Below are 16,425 nucleotides of genomic sequence, written 5' to 3'. Positions count from 1 at the left end.
ATCAGGGTGTGGGGGTGTCAATCCCGTATAGATCTATACACACAATGCCCACTCTCCCTACAGGAGACTCTGGTTACCAACTAGACAACGGAGAAGGCCGTGTCCCGAAGATGCATCTCGTATAGTGAGTTCTTATGTAAAATACTGGACTAATGATAGAGACTCATAACTGAACCGACCGATGTAAACCTTCATGTCTATACATGTATACATGATATATAATTAATGATTAAACAACCTTCGGACGGATATCCGATCCCACCAGAACACAGCCAAACGAGGAAAAGGAAATACGGCGAGCTAGCCTTCCTAAGTCCTTTAAACATTATTTATATAACCATACAAGTACATGCATGCATTTAACAATGTGGAAGCATTTAACTAAGTAGAAGCGTTAACAAAGTAGAAGCGTTTCTCGAAGTAGAAGTGTTAATAAAGTAAAAGCGTTTACGAAGTAGTAGCGTTAATAAAGTAGGAGCGGTTCACGAAGTAGAAGCGTCAATAAAGTAGAAGTGTTTACGGTGTAGTAGCATTAATAAAGTAGAAGCGTTTCTCGAAGTATAAGTGTATCACGAAGTAGAAGCGTCAATAATGTAGAAGTGTTTACGGTGTAGTAGCATTAATAAAGTAGAAGCGTTTCTCGAAGTATAAGCGTATCACGAAGTAGAAGCGTTAACAAGTAGAAGCGTATCACTAAGTAGAAGCGTTAACAAGTAGGAGCGTATCACTTACGTAGGAACGTTATCAAAGTTGTAGCATTTAACTAAGTGGAGGCATTAGCTAAGTAGAAGTATAACGAAGCAGTAGTATCTAACGAACTAGTAGTATAAAACATGGAAGAAAACTTTGTTGAAAACTTTGGAAAAACCTTTACACTTAAGAAAATAGCGACTTGGTATTCTTTTGTAAAACAAGTTTGAAAACCTTTAGAAATCCTTTGAAAACCTTTCATAAACAAGTTTTGAATGAAACTTTGATAAAACATTATAAGTAAAGAAATCCTTTGTTTAAAATACTGCTGTAACGGAATCTGAAGTAAAACATACAGTGTGAGAGTCAATTTGAGAAAAGCTTTGAACAAGTAAAGACGTTTTAGAAAACCATTTACAATATCATACTTGGTAAAACAGTTGACAGTGTAATAAATCCTTGTGCATGCGGGTTATCAATCACATTGATTGATATGATAACTGGCACGTTTTAACTTGTATTCCCCCCCCCCCCCCCCATAAAATCATGTAAAAACATTTAAAAGGTTAATTCAGGGGTATGAACTCACGTGTTGTAAGTGGATCGGGTGAAGGTGCCGGTATAGGATGCTAAGTGTCAAGTGAGGACTTGACCACACACGCGAATCCTATTTAACATGTAATGATACATTTAAATATCTTATTAGTCATTTAGCAACTAATTATGCAAGTAAGGATGTCTTACGACATAAAAACACTTTGCTACAAGTGCTAGAAGTATCAAGGGTTGCATATAAGGTGTGTATGGACTCATATTGGAGTTTACTCTTCAAATGATAGCCCTTATGAGTGTTTACGGTTTCAAGACCCCTTACCCCATGATTTTACATCCGTAAACTCATGGTAGTGGTGTCATGGGATGTTTAAAGGTCTTAACTCACTCATAGAATCATGTTAGAGTCGAATCAAGGGCTAAGGAAGTGATTGAGGCTCAAAATGGGCACAATATGGAGTTTACGGTCCATTGTTCACTCCTTGAGGAGTTTACGGCCGTAAACACATGAGTTTATGGCCGTAAACACATGATTTTACAGTCGTAAACTCATGTTAGCCCATTCCTTTGGTTGTTTGGTGGTTCTAACTCATGCATTTAAGGTTCTAGTGGCTTTTAGAGGCATAAGAAGGTGTTTAGGGCACTTAAACACCTTGGAAGGGTGTTTACGGTCTAAGAAGATGTGCTTGGGGTGTTTACTACCTTAAACACATGAGTTTATGGTAGTAAACTCATTTTGTCCATGAACCCTATGTTTTGGTGCATCAAACAAAGGATTACAAGGCTCTAAGCACTCATGGAAGCGTTTGGAGGGGTTTGAGGGGTAGTTTAACACCTTAAAAGGTGTTTATGGTCTAAGAATATGGGTTTACGGTCTAAGAACATCCTTAGACCGTAAACTGATGTTTACTCCCCATTTGGTCCGATTTTGGTGTTCTAAGTCCTTTTGGGTAAGCCTCTAAGCCATTGCTAAGCATGAGAAGTGTTTGGGAAGGGTTTTTGAGCATTAAACCCTCTTTAAAGGGGTTTACGGTTTTGGGGGGCTCCCAAGACCATAAACTCATGTTCTTGGGGTTTTTGGATGGTTAAGTCACGAATTTGCAAGCTAGATAAGTTAGATAACAAGCTAGGAAGGTTTACATACCGATTTGAGGCTCGGAGGGGCGATTTTTGACCAAAATCCGTTTGTAGAGAGAGAAAGTAGAGAGAGAGTCTAAGGTGGGAAAAAAGGGTGGGAGTGAAACCCACTCACACCCTTATATAGGGTGGAGCTTATGGCCTGGTTGGAGTTCACCTGACACCAACTACGAACGGGGTTTTCACAACTATAATTAATCACGGCAAATTTTAAAATTATACTGCCTTAATTTTGGTTCGCTAGACGAATATTATTTAAAATATTCCAACGGGTTTAAATGCGGTCAAAATTCTTTTCAGGATAAATTTGACTAATTTTTGACGTAATTAATTTCGACGTTAAAACTAACAGAAATTTTTGGGTTGTCACATCATCCCCCCGTTAGAGGGAATTTCGTCCCGAAATTCAGGTTTAGGCAAGGAAGTAGGTATGAATGACCGAGTAATGAAATGAGGGTACTTCCTATTTGGCTGGTCCTCGCACTCCCAAGTGAACTCTGCCCTTTGCTTGGCGTTCAAACAAACTTCACTTACAGGATGCGGATTCTGTCTCATGCCGTTAGCGATTCCTACCGGTTCGTCTACGAAGTTAGGGTTCCCAATGGTTTCTATCAAGTCTAAGAAGTGGATTGATCTGGGGTGAAGCCTGTGGAATTTCCAAAAGTAGTAGTGGTCTGACGAGGGTTGGACCAATCTTCGTAAAGAATCTTGGATGGTCTTAAGCTCTTGGAAGGGTAGAGCTTTTCAGTACTTAGAACATAGGATACTTCTATGGCAAGATCATCACTAGCGTGATCGCCATTCCGAAGTTCCAAACGTTCTCTTTCATACTGGAAGTGTAGTCCTTCGGGTTGGTTCTTAAAAAGATCAGGTTGTCCTTGGATTCGTGTTCCTGTTGATTGGCTCTCCGAGGTTTTCTAGATCATTGGATGGATTGCGTGTCTACGGGTATCTGTTTGTTGCAGAGTGTCTATCTCAATCATGTGCAAAATGAACCTGCACTTCTGATTCTTGAGATATTTCTAACGGAAACCCTCAGGGTTGAGGAGATAGGGTTTCACCAGACGAGTGTTAGACTATCTCGGGAGGTGGTTCTACTATTTCTATGCGAGGTAGTCTTCGTGGAACACCTAGTAGTCCAATGAATCTCTAAGACATGTCTTATTCTCCAATGCGTTGGTTTATTTTAGTGCGGAAAGCGCGTGCCCTTGTATAACCCATCGACTAACACCTAGACGGGTGTCAATTCTATAATCTCTTCGGGATCTGGGTTATAAGGCTTAACGCAACCTACTCTCGCACTTTATTCAGGTATTCTTGGCTACGGAGGTTATCATGTGGTTCTTGGTATTCTAGCGTTCGCTTCGGAGAATGTAGTTTATCGTCTACAGGGCGACGGTGATTTCCTCCATGCGAGAGGGCGGAGGGTCCTAGGCACTATTCGTCGGTAACGGGGTGGACGAAGTGCCTGAGTAGTGCAAGCATCTTCTGCAACTACTCTTCCAAAGGTTCTGAGTTTTCTCGATCTAGGTCAAATCTGGTGAGTATAGGGTTCCATCACTCAGAACTTTTAATCTCTTCACCCACTCTTCTCTAGGGTTAACGTATCGCAGCTTCTGGATTTCCAGGATATCCGCTGAGATGCTTAACTCGGGGAAATTAAGTGAGAATGGATGGTCATAATCAATGTCCTTGACTCTTACGACTCATATTTCTTTACCAACTGAGGGTGTTAGCTACAATATTGGCTTAACCGGGATGACAACAATATCGGATTTGTGGTCATTATAGTAGCTCAACCCGTCGTGGTTCTCTTGACTCTAGCTCCTATTCAAAGGAATAGGATGAAGGGTTTTACTATGAGGTTCGTGGTAGAGCTCATACTTGGCTTAACCACTAATACTTGGTGTATACAAGCCGTATATAATTGAGGTCGGCAGGATGTTCATTTGTGCGACTCCAGCCCACACCCACAACCCAACGAGGAACAGAGAGTAGGGAGGAAGCACACATCTTAAATCTTTTTGATTTCAATTATATACCACTCTTATGCATAACTCAATTATAGTAGTCAGTCCCATGAGTCATATCCTCTGGATTCACGAACCTGATTGCAAGGTGCGAAGGGTCTTTCTGGGTTTCTACGGTGTCTGCTTCGGGCGGTTACCGTCTTCTGGAATACCTGCAGTGTCTTTCGCTTTGGTTTCTTTCTGTCTAAGAAGGGTTGGTTAACAGTGCGCGATACCCTTCTCCTGGGTACTTCGGAAGGTTTGAAATACGAGTGACGACTGACGGATCGCATTAGGTTTTATTATTCTTATTTTGTGTAGGTTCGGAAGAACCTTTATTTGCCGAAATGGCTATGGAGAAAGTTCTTTTTACACAACACTAAGGATTTACACATGGTTGCACGAAGTCGAACCATGATCAATAGAGGCGTCGAAGTTGGCATACTTCGACCTGATATAGAATGAGGGTCGATAAAGTCATGTATCGAACGAGCACACCAGTTCTAGGCATCTCGAGTTTCGTCCCGTGTATCACTGTCACGGATACTTGGACCGATAGAGTGACGCGGAACTATAGAGGGTCCTGAGTGTTTCTGAGTACAGTACCTTTTCATGAATGGGTTCTCACGAGGCATTTCTATAATCGCCAAACATATACTAGTCATGTATAGTTAAGGTGGGGATGACTGTTGACTGAGCGACCCCGCCCTAAATCCACAACCAAACAAGGAACAAGAAATGAGGCGGCATTTGCTCACTCTAGGTCTATCCATCTCAATTATACATGGCCGTAATGTATATGTCTAGCCATTATAGTTTTACCTGATAGAATTTTAAATTTTATAACAGTGCTGCAACTTTCGCCTTAATGGGGAAATAATTACATTTAGAATTAGTCTTTTAATGTTTTCGGTTAGTTATCTGAGATTGAGAGACGTACCAAAATCTACCGGGTTCTTCGATGCTTCTCTCTAAGCAGGTAGAGTTAGACTCTTCCCGTGTCCTTGTCATTTCCTTCAGTTGGGCAGTCCCTTTTGAAGTGCCCAATCTTGCCACATAGACGGCAAACTGTACTGGTCGCCACATGGGTGGTTGATGTAGTAAACTCAACCGGGGTTTTGCACAAGCGAGTGGTATGCCGCCTTCATATTGCACCTAGCACAATAGAGTTCCCGGCATACACCATGATGGTGGTAACTACACTTGCTGCAGTGGGGAAGGTTTCCTAGGTATGGTCTTCTTGAAGTCGGTATGGAAAGGCTGTCAGGGGTATTGACTGTCTCAACTCGTTGCCCTTCAAAAGGTCCTTGAGACGAGGTACTACCCTCCTCGATCTTGAGTTTTCTCTTCAGTGGATTTGGTTGAGGTTCTCGGGTGGCTGGGTACACAGAGGTTGGTTGCTGCTGTCCTTTACTAGGATCGGAATTCCCGATAGGGCTCTTGCTAACATTGGCGTTGTTAGCATTCAGTTGAGCCATGACAGCTGCAACGGCTGCCGAGACTGCAGCCTGGAAAGTAACTTCATCGAATAGGAGAGTCGGTTTCTTGCCAGTGGATGGGTTACGCTTCTTCGGAGGCATGGTTTTTCCTATACGGAAAAGAACACAAGCTGATGAGAGACGATGGTTAACCCTGGACATAACTGTCCTTACTGTATTAGGCATAAATTTTTCCCATGTCTCGGATATTGGTTGCCTGAGTGTCGACCTACATCCCTATGATGTAGTCCTAGTATCAAGGTAGGAGTATGAGTATCAGAAAAAGCCATAAGATGCGGGTCGTTCCTACTAGGTTACCTTTATACTGGGAAAGGTTCACTCTCCGGCTTGGAGAGATCTGAGAACAGTTCGGAATGAATACTGCGGGAAGAAAGGCTCATGAAGACTTATGGCTAAATACTCTCAATAGAGGTTCGGGGATCCGCTTTAATCGTATTACTTGCAACGGGAAAAGGCGATTTACCTAACACATAAAGTGAGTAGTGTGATCACTAACTCACTAAATTGTATTATTTTATGGGTGTATTAGCGTGACGAATCATGAGGAAAAGACACTTCTCGGGTTCCATGTACTGGCTCCCTCTGTCTACCTCGTATCCCTGACTGGGACAGGCGTTGGTTTTCTTCGGATAGTTACCTAGGGTTCTTTTCTCGTGAAGACATATTGAAATTTTGCTCCGCCTTACTCCCGAATCCGACTCTGGGTGTCATCACTTCATGATGGATGATTGGAAATCTCGGAAGTTTAGGCGAATTTCTCAACGATGTCCCTAAAAAGATATAGGCACTTGGTGATTTCAATAGTCTCGACCTAGTTCATTTATTTCCGAACTGGAAATCTTCTCAATGAACTTCTCCTGGATCTGCATCACCTCTTCTGCCAAGTACCGAAGTGGATAGGGGTTTCTACAGGGTTCGTGCGAGAATGGAAATGTATAAAGAATCCTAAGAGATTATTAACATTTCACTGGGTGATCCATATCGAGTCCTGCTACGATTACATAGGGTATACAAATCATATATAGCTTAGATCCGATAGGCCTTCGAATATGTGATACTACTCTATATCCACATCCCAACGAGGAAAAGGAAGTAGAGCGAAACCAAACATTCTTAGCCTATGGGATCCTTATTATATATAACCTTGGGAGTATACCCTCAGTAATTATAGGTATATCAATAAGGATCTTTTTAGTTCTTCGCACAAGGTTTTCTATGGATCCTAAAATACCCCTATGGTATTTTAATTTCTTGTTTGGTTCTTAACTTCTGAATATGATTCTGGGATTAATGTGAGTCTTTTAGTATTCCAAAATACTCCCATAGTATTTTAAAATTTATGTTTGGCTCTAGCATTTCTAGTTGGTAAGTTTCAGACCTGTTGCAACACCACAATCACTCCCAAGCACACGTTCATCGCATCTCGAATAAATGTAGTTGATCAGGTTACATTTATTCCAGCTTACGATTACATAACTGCCCAGGTTTGACGGTAATGCTCAACATCAAAAGACTTTTATTCTTGTTCTTCTTGTGATACTTGTGTTCGAGTGTTTAGATTCTAGATGTTCTTATACTTTGGTAAAATATGGTTATATTTTAGAGTATAATTCATGGTCAGAGTGTTTTATCGCTATGTATTTATAGGCTGTATATCTTTTATGATTTGATACACTTAGCTCACTATAAACAATGCTCTGATACCAATCTGTCACACCCCAAAACCGGAACGGCGGAAACGTTCTAGGGTGGATGACGTCATGTCAAATATCACAACATATGCAGTATAGTAATCAAAGTACAACAACCATTGCATTAATAGTAATAGTTTTACATAGTTTACATTACATAGAAACATCAAAGTAATACAAGTAATAATATAGGTGCAGCTTGGTACTAAACTGTCTTCACCAAAAGCTCCTGGGATGTACCTGTCTATTGCTGACCTGAGAATACAAGTTATTTGAAAGCGAGTATCAGCATTTTTATAAATACTGGTGAGTTCATAAGTATTTAGTGTCATTTTATTCAAATAGTTTTATAAAAAATAGTAGCTTAGAATCAACGGTGTATTAGATTCCTTTCCAGAAAATCCTATATTTTCTAAATAAAAGTAGTCTTCTACCAAGACCCGACAGTGTTATGTTTTAGAGAGTAATTTTCCCTGAAATACTATCATTACCAAAATACGGTATTTGATTTTAAAGGAAGTAGAAGGATATCACAAGTAAAATCATTAGGGAAAATAACATATGCATCAGCAAAAGATACTGCTAACTAAGGCAAAAGAAATCATAGACTCTGGGAGAGTATCGAATGAACGACACGCCTGGCTCAGTCTAACGAAAGGAGACACAGACCCCAGACAGTATCAAATGAATGATACGTCTAGCAAGGTCTAAAAACAGTGAATACAAACCCCAGACAGCATCAAATGACTGATACGTCCAGCAAGGTCTAAAAATAGTGAATACAGACCCCAGATAGTATCAAATGAATGATACGTCTAGCAAGGTCGAAAAACAGTGAACACAGACCCTAGACGATATCAATTGAATGATACGTCTAGCAAGGTCTAAAAATAGTGAATATTGTGTTAATTCCGGTTACCTTAAGGCCATGAATTATAAGGTGACCCCGAGATACTCTTAACCATACTGATAGACACTAGAGAACTTGATGCCCTGCAAGCGTCGGAAAGAATGTGACATTTGTCACCCCTTGGCTTGGTAGGCCGTGTACTGTAGCTAGCAATCAGGGTGTGGGGGTGTCAATCCCGTATAGATCTATACACACAATGCCCACTCTCCCTACAGGAGACTCTGGTTACCAACTAGACAACGGAGAAGGCTGTGTCCCGAAGATGCATCTCGTATAGTGAGTTCTTATGTAAAATACTGGACTAATGATAGAGACTCATAACTGAACCGACCGATGTAAACCTTCATGTCTATACATGTATACATGATATATAATTAATGATTAAACGACCTTCGGACGGATATCCGATCCCACCAGACCACATCCAAACAAGGAAAAGGAAATAGGGCGAGCTAGCCTTCCTAAGTCCTTTAAACATTATTTATATAACTATACAAGTACATGCATGCATTTAACAATGTGGAAGCATTTAACTAAGTAGAAGCGTTAACAAAGTAGAAGCGTTTCTCGAAGTAGAAGTGCTAATAAAGTAAAAGCGTTTACGAAGTAGTAGCGTTAATAAAGTAGGAGCGGTTCACGAAGTAGAAGTGTCAATAAAGTAGAAGTGTTTACGGTGTAGTAGCATTAATAAAATAGAAGCGTTTCTCGAAGTATAAGCATATCACGAAGTAGAAGCGTCAATAAAGTAGAAGTGTTTACGGTGTAGTAGCATTAATAAAGTAGAAGCGTTTCTCGAAGTAGAAGCGTATCACGAAGTAGAAGCGTTAACAAGTAGAATCGTATCACTAAGTAGAAGCGTTAACAAGTAGGAGCGTATCACTTACGTAGGAACGTTATCAAAGTAGTACCATTTAACTAAGTGGAGGCATTAGCTAAGTAGAAGTATAATGAAGCAGTAGTATCTAACGAAGTAGGAGTATAAAACATGGAAGAAAACTTTGGAAAAACCTTTACACTTAAGAAAATAACAACTTGGTATTCTTTTGTAAAACAAGTTTGAAAACCTTTAGAAATCCTTTGAAAACCTTTCATAAACAAGTTTTGAATGAAACTTTGATAAAACATTATAAGTAAAGAAATCCTTTGTTTAAAATACTGCTGTAACGGAATCTGAAGTAAAACATACAGCGTGAGAGTCAATTTGAGAAAAGCTTTGAACAAGTAAAGACGGTTTAGAAAACCATTTACAATATCATACTTGGTAAAACAGTTGACAGTGTAATAAATCCTTGTGCATGCGGGTTATCAATCACATTGATTGATATGATAACTGGCACGTTTTAACTTGTATTCCCCCCCCCTAAAAGCATGTAAAAACATTTAAAAGGTTAATTCAAGGGTATGAACTCACGTGTTGTAAGTGGATCGGGTGAAGGTGCCGGTATAGGATGCTAAGTGTCAAGTGAGGACTTGACCACACACACAAATCCTATTTAACATGTGATGATACATTTAAATATCTTATTAGTCATTTAGCAACTAATTAAGCAAGTAAGGATGTCTTACGACATAAAAACACTTTGCTACAAGTTCTAGAAGTATCAAGGTTTGCATACAAGGTGTGTATGGACTCACATTGGAGTTTACTCTTCAAATGATAACCCTTATGAGTGTTTACGGTTTCAAGACCACATCCCCCATGAGTTTACAGCCGTAAACTCATGGTAGTGGTGTCATGGGATGTTTAAAGGTCTTAACTCACTCATAGAATCATGCTAGAGTCGAATCAAGGGCTAAGGAAGTGATTGAGGCTCAAAATGGGCACAATATGGAGTTTACGGTCCATTGTTCACTCCTTGAAGAGTTTACGGCCGTAAACATATGAGTTTAAGGTCGTAAACTCATGTTAGCCCATCCCTTTGGTTGTTTGGTGGTTCTAACTCATACATGTAAAGTTCTAGTGGCTTTTAGAGGCATAGGAAGGTGTTTAGGGCACTTAAACACCTTGGAAGGGTGTTTATGGTCTAAGAACATGTGCTTGGGGAGTTTACTACCTTAAACAAATGAGTTTATAGTAGTAAACTCATTTTGTCCATGAACCCTATGTTTTCGTGCATCAAACGAAGGATTACAAGGCTCTAAGCACTCATGGAAGCGTTTGGAGGTGTTTGAGGGGTAGTTTAACACCTTAAAAGGTGTTTATGGTCTAAGTGATGGGTTTTGGTCATAAGACATCCTATGTGCTCATACAAACCCTAATGTTTGGATCTAGGTTTCTCTATGGTACATGCTTTGAATCAAAGACTATAAACCCTAATTCTAGCATATGGAAATCAATATTAACATATAATTAGGTTTAAGATATTACCTTGATTGTTATGTAGGAATAACAATTCCAATTCCTCCTTGAATTGACTTTGGAAGGCTTAGAGTCACAAGTGTCACTCCTCTAATGTTTCACAAACACCATAAGCAAGAGGATGAAGAGGAGAGAGGATGGAGGCTGCCCAAAATGTGTGAAAACCCTAGAAGGTTGCTTGTCCACGTTTTTGAGCCTTAAGGGTTCTATATATAGTGAGGCTATTAGGGTTATCTAACAAGGAAACCCTAATTTGGATGCTTAAGCCCTAAGCAACCCATGGAGCCTTTTGTTAAAGCCTTGGACGACTTCATATGGGCTTTCCCCATAGAATTCGTCCACCTTATAATAAAAGGCAATCCATGGCCCAAATTGCAATTATCTTATAATTACAATTCCAGTCCCTTAAGTTTAATTAATCTCTTTTACTCACAAAACTAATTACCAATTAATTATTGACTAATATTAATTAAACAATATGATTTCTCCTTTAATATATTATTCTTATAATATATTAATAAATCATATTTAATCCTTTCTCTCCATAATTCATCCTATCAAGTTGCTTCGGTGAAGGCAACCCAAAAGGACCATGCACCATCGGGTCAAGTACATACCAAAATAGTTATGGACTTAGACACTAATCCAACAGTCTCCCACTTGGATAAGTCTAATAACTATTATGTGTATGACTTCAGATCCTGATCTGCAATCGTAGCTTTCCAAAGCCGTTGTCAACTCTGATCCTATCAGATACGCGTGTCCTTAGATAAGGGATCATATATTCCTCCATTCTAGATATCATATGAGAAACGATTTCAAATCATTCTCTTTGTACTACTTCTCCATTTCTGATTTATGACGACAGACTAATTGAACAAATCAAATTAGCCCTAGCCCGGCCGAGCATTTACGTTTGTCATCACTAAACCATCGAGGGGCCCAAAGATATCGCTTTTATCCTACTTTGAATAAAAGGAATGGATAAAATTTGATACAATGCTCGCTTGCACTCATGCACCGAATCACACACAACAATATGTTTTATAACACCAAGTTACTAGTGCGTTTACATATTATCAATATGCAACCGATTCGCAAGATACAACTTACACATCTCGGTTTCAAGAATATAAAATATTATCGTCTCACCAATCACTCGTGATACAATTCATGGATTGATCCAAGTGAGCGTGGGTTTAATCCAATGCTCAAATCATATTCATAATCACTCATGAACGTTGCAGCAAACATTTGCTTATGTCTAATGCTCTTTAGACAATCCACACACCAATTCACGACAGTCTTCATTCATATCTACTTCCAACATATGAACGACTGTGGCCCGTTTGAATAATTCAATTATTCTTAATAAACTCAATTATTCTGGAAGTCAAAACATGCAAATGTGAAACACAAGAATAATACTAATCCCATATGGCCTCAAACCTTTGAGTATAAATAAAACGCCTTTTATTTATCACCATATTGATTACTCATTATTTGTCGTTTCGGGTAATCAACTTCTTACTTGAATTCCAACACTTGTCCCATGCTCCTAGCATGCACACAATGTTTACCTATGGTTCTTACTTTGTGAAATAGATTATATTGAACACATTTCCAATCATTCTCATTTCTCAACTCCAAATCCTTTTTCCATAAGTTAAAGAATATCAAATTCTTGCTACTTATAGAATATGCTAGATTCTAACATTCTATGCAACTTATCCTTTCGTAATGTCACTGCACCAAAGTCACAAAGACTATTGCCCATGATATTACAAAGTCCTCTATCGGAGATTGTTACAAGACAATTCCATAGACGTGATGTCTCTCACTCAAAGTACATTCTTTGAACATCCTTTTGCATAGAAGTTTCTAATCTAGTCATATATTTCTCAATATTCAATTCCCAATATGGACACGCTTCCATATGTTCCATATGACAACTCATTCTTAATAGAATCTTATCTATTCGTAATGATGTCGATACGGTCCATCCAATATGGAAACATTTCCATATTTTCCAATACTATACTTCCAACTACTCACAAGCGACCAATCCTCGTCGAACTTTGGGTTGTCCTTTGATAGTTGTTTAATTGTTTTAGTCAAAACCAATTCTAGTCCCTTTTCCCTCTAAATGCGCTCGACATTTTGAAAATTTTAGAATGGTCAAACATTAAAGCATTTGCAATCGATCCTATACCCGAAGCGTATGGGACACGACGCATAATGTTTTATTTGCTATGTTCTCAAAATTCGAATTGTGAAGAGGGATGTTGTAAACATAATCGAAATTTTAAGAACACACTATGTACCTTTGACTAAATTTTATTAATACTCCACAACCTAAGCCTTTAGATTTGAAATGAAGCATAATATTCTCTCCGTTAATTATAGTAAAACAATTCTTCAACTATTGCGACTTCGCAAAGTATGAGTCTTGTTTTCTATAATTAATATTGCTAACCTTGCAATACTTTCCTTAATAATCATACAATCATAACTTTTATGCTCCCACTATCTTGATGATTATTATAAAACATAACACTTATGCTCCCACTAGCTTCGACATGTATTCTTAACCATCTTAACTTCCAGAAAGACAATACCTATTGAATTTCTTAAGTCCATGTTTCTAATACATAGTGCTTTGATAATCTTTTATCAAGGCTTCTTGAACTTATAGACCTTTGCCTTCGATAGTTCATATGTGTGTCTAAACAATTAAGACTAATTGCCAAACCTCTCAATTCAAATTATGGAAAGGGATACCGTAACCATAATTGAATTCGAGAATGCAATTTTACAATCACTATCTTCTTAAAATCTTTCTTAGTGAAAGCATTTCCTCACAATCATTTTCATGAAGGAGGAAATGTTATGACACTTAGATTTAAAGCGGTGTATTTGTTCCTATCCATGTGAATTTGTTAAAACCAAGGTTTACAACAAATTCAAACTCATATGGACCAAACTTTCTTAATCTTGATTTCTTGTCTTATGGTAGCACAGCTGCCCACCATGTCTTCCAAGTAGTTAAGAAGCTCACCCTTTCCTATCAATGTACCTTTCATTGATTAAGGTGCTTTGCCTTTTATGCGTTCAAAATGAGAACTCATAGAACTCTCATGCATAATTAACTCGATTGGATTGGCACAGAAACAAAATAATGTCATTACGATAGGTTGTAAACCTCAACTCGTGTGCTAGTGATGATCGATAAGGTTTATTTGATTTGTTCTTGAAACCTTTCAAGACCATTAAGACTCCCACTGACTCCTTGACATATAAGATTCTCTTTGTCAATAACCATTTCTTGACAAACAAATATTCAATAGTTAGTGTAGCTTTTATCAAAATTCTTCATAAATTGGTCCTAGTTGGTCTTTGTCTTATCTAAGACATCACAGCTTACCACATTTAATGAATGTTTTAAACCATCTTAATACTTTTCACTCATTGTCACAATCTTAACTCTAAGACTTGTTTTTGGAACGAAGTATGATTGACTTCTTGATTTGACCATTTCTTCAATCTTTGATTCCTATTCTTGGACATACAATTGTACCAAGACTCACTTAGAGGATCAATTGAGATATGGTTCTTAATCATTAAGACCTATCATAAAGCATAAAAGGTACTCTCCCTTCTTCTTAGAATGGAGAAACTTTTATCTCTCTGCCTACTTGATTCTTGTTATTCGTTCTACTATTGATTTAAACTTTTTCAATCAATTCAGAATTACACTTAATCGTATAAGTATAATTATATTTACTAAACCTTTAGTAAATCATGACGAATATCCCGTTACTCTTATGATGGACTTTGATCAACACACAACTTTGTGTACTCGATCTCCTAGTCCTTCACTTGACACTTTGTCAATGAATTAGTCTAATTTCCAAATACGAAATTTCTCATTCATCGTGCATCCACGTTGCATGATTCCAAGTTTCTATCCACTTGAAACTTGGGCGATGAGAAACTCTCCCTATTTGGTAAATTCTCGACTTTCCATAACATAATAAGAACCAAATCCATTATTGCTAATAATAGAAACATTTTAACATCAATTTTTCATACACGCCATTGTAAGGATAAATAAATAAAATTTAAAATCAAAATTTATTTTATTGCGGAAAAATTTGTCCTTACAATGCAACTCATTGAAAAACTTATGCTAATACATCTTTCTTAGCAATCTAATTCTAACTCTAAGTAGTAGCTCAAGAATCTAATCTTCGAGAAACGCGATCGAAATCCATTCCTTCATGGTTAGATTCTGCTCACTTCTTCCCTTAAGCCTCCTTTCTTTTCTTCGATCCTACAAAACATCAATTGTAATCTTATCACATTATGTATTCAGAATCTAGAATGAAGCTTAAAAGAGTTAGTTAATGGATTTTACCTAAAGCAGAGCCATACGTTTCGACTCTCCCATCTCTTAGATCTCTTAGGTAAATAGGGCAACTTCATCTCCAATGCCCCTTCTCTTGGCAATAAAAACAGATCGATTCTTTTGGAACAGTACATGGAACTACTTCAGACATTGCCTTTCTCTTATGATCAAACTTTTCGATCATAGCATGTATTTCATTGCCATTGTCTATATCCATAGAGGTCTCGAAGGCAGATTCACCAATCAACATTGCTTTTCTATTGCGCCAAATCATTTCTGATTCAACAGCAATAAGCATATAGGTGAGATCTATAAGGGTCACGTCGTAGTTCATCATGTAGTACTCTCTTACGAACTCACTATATGAGTTGGGAAGTGACTGAAGAACCCAATCAACAGCCATTTCCTCACAGACAACGGATCCCAACACTCTTAACCTATCAATGTGTGACTTCATCCCTAGGACGTGTGCACACACGGACTTTCCTTCTTTATGTTTACTTGCCAAAAGGGCTTGAGTGAGCTTGAACTTTTCAAGCCTTCGAACTTGAGGGTTAGGGAGAATAATAGGAGGAGGAGGAGGAAGTGAAGCATGATCTCTTGTTCCTCGATCGAATCGTGGAATATCATCTTCATGTGGAATGCTTGTTCCACGGGATTTGAGAAGACCATAGTTGTCAAACTTTGACATCTACAATACGGGAGAAAACGAATTCAAGTTAGTTGATTGATTGAGTCCTTAGTAAATCACCCAAATGAGATACTAAGGCTAGGACCCAACACAATATTCTACAACTCGGGAGAGGGATGTCGTAACCCTAATTGCAGAATATTTGAAGGTAAGTGAATGACGATTCACTAATTTCCACCATGAAAAACGAAAAAGAAATTTAAGTTTTAAATCTATGAAAACTCCTAGATCCTTTGAGATTTATTGAACTTTCAATGGCATGTTTAAATCTCGATATGCCCCTCTTGTTTGTGACTGGGATGCCGAGGATCACAAAGCGGGTGTGAATAACCATGCAAACTTACATGGTGCCCTCACATGTTACAGTCACCTATTCGATGTGTCGGTAAACCACACACGCTCCACCGAACTATGACAAACATTGAGTCACCCTTTGCTACCTTTGCTTAGACCCATTTAGTGTGCCGGTTAACCACACA

This window comes from Lactuca serriola, chromosome 6, assembly GCF_051521515.1.
Source record: "Lactuca serriola cultivar US96UC23 chromosome 6, Lser_US96UC23_V15, whole genome shotgun sequence".
In the NCBI taxonomy this organism is placed as follows: Eukaryota; Viridiplantae; Streptophyta; class Magnoliopsida; order Asterales; family Asteraceae; genus Lactuca; species Lactuca serriola.
This window is presented reverse-complemented; position numbering follows the sequence as displayed.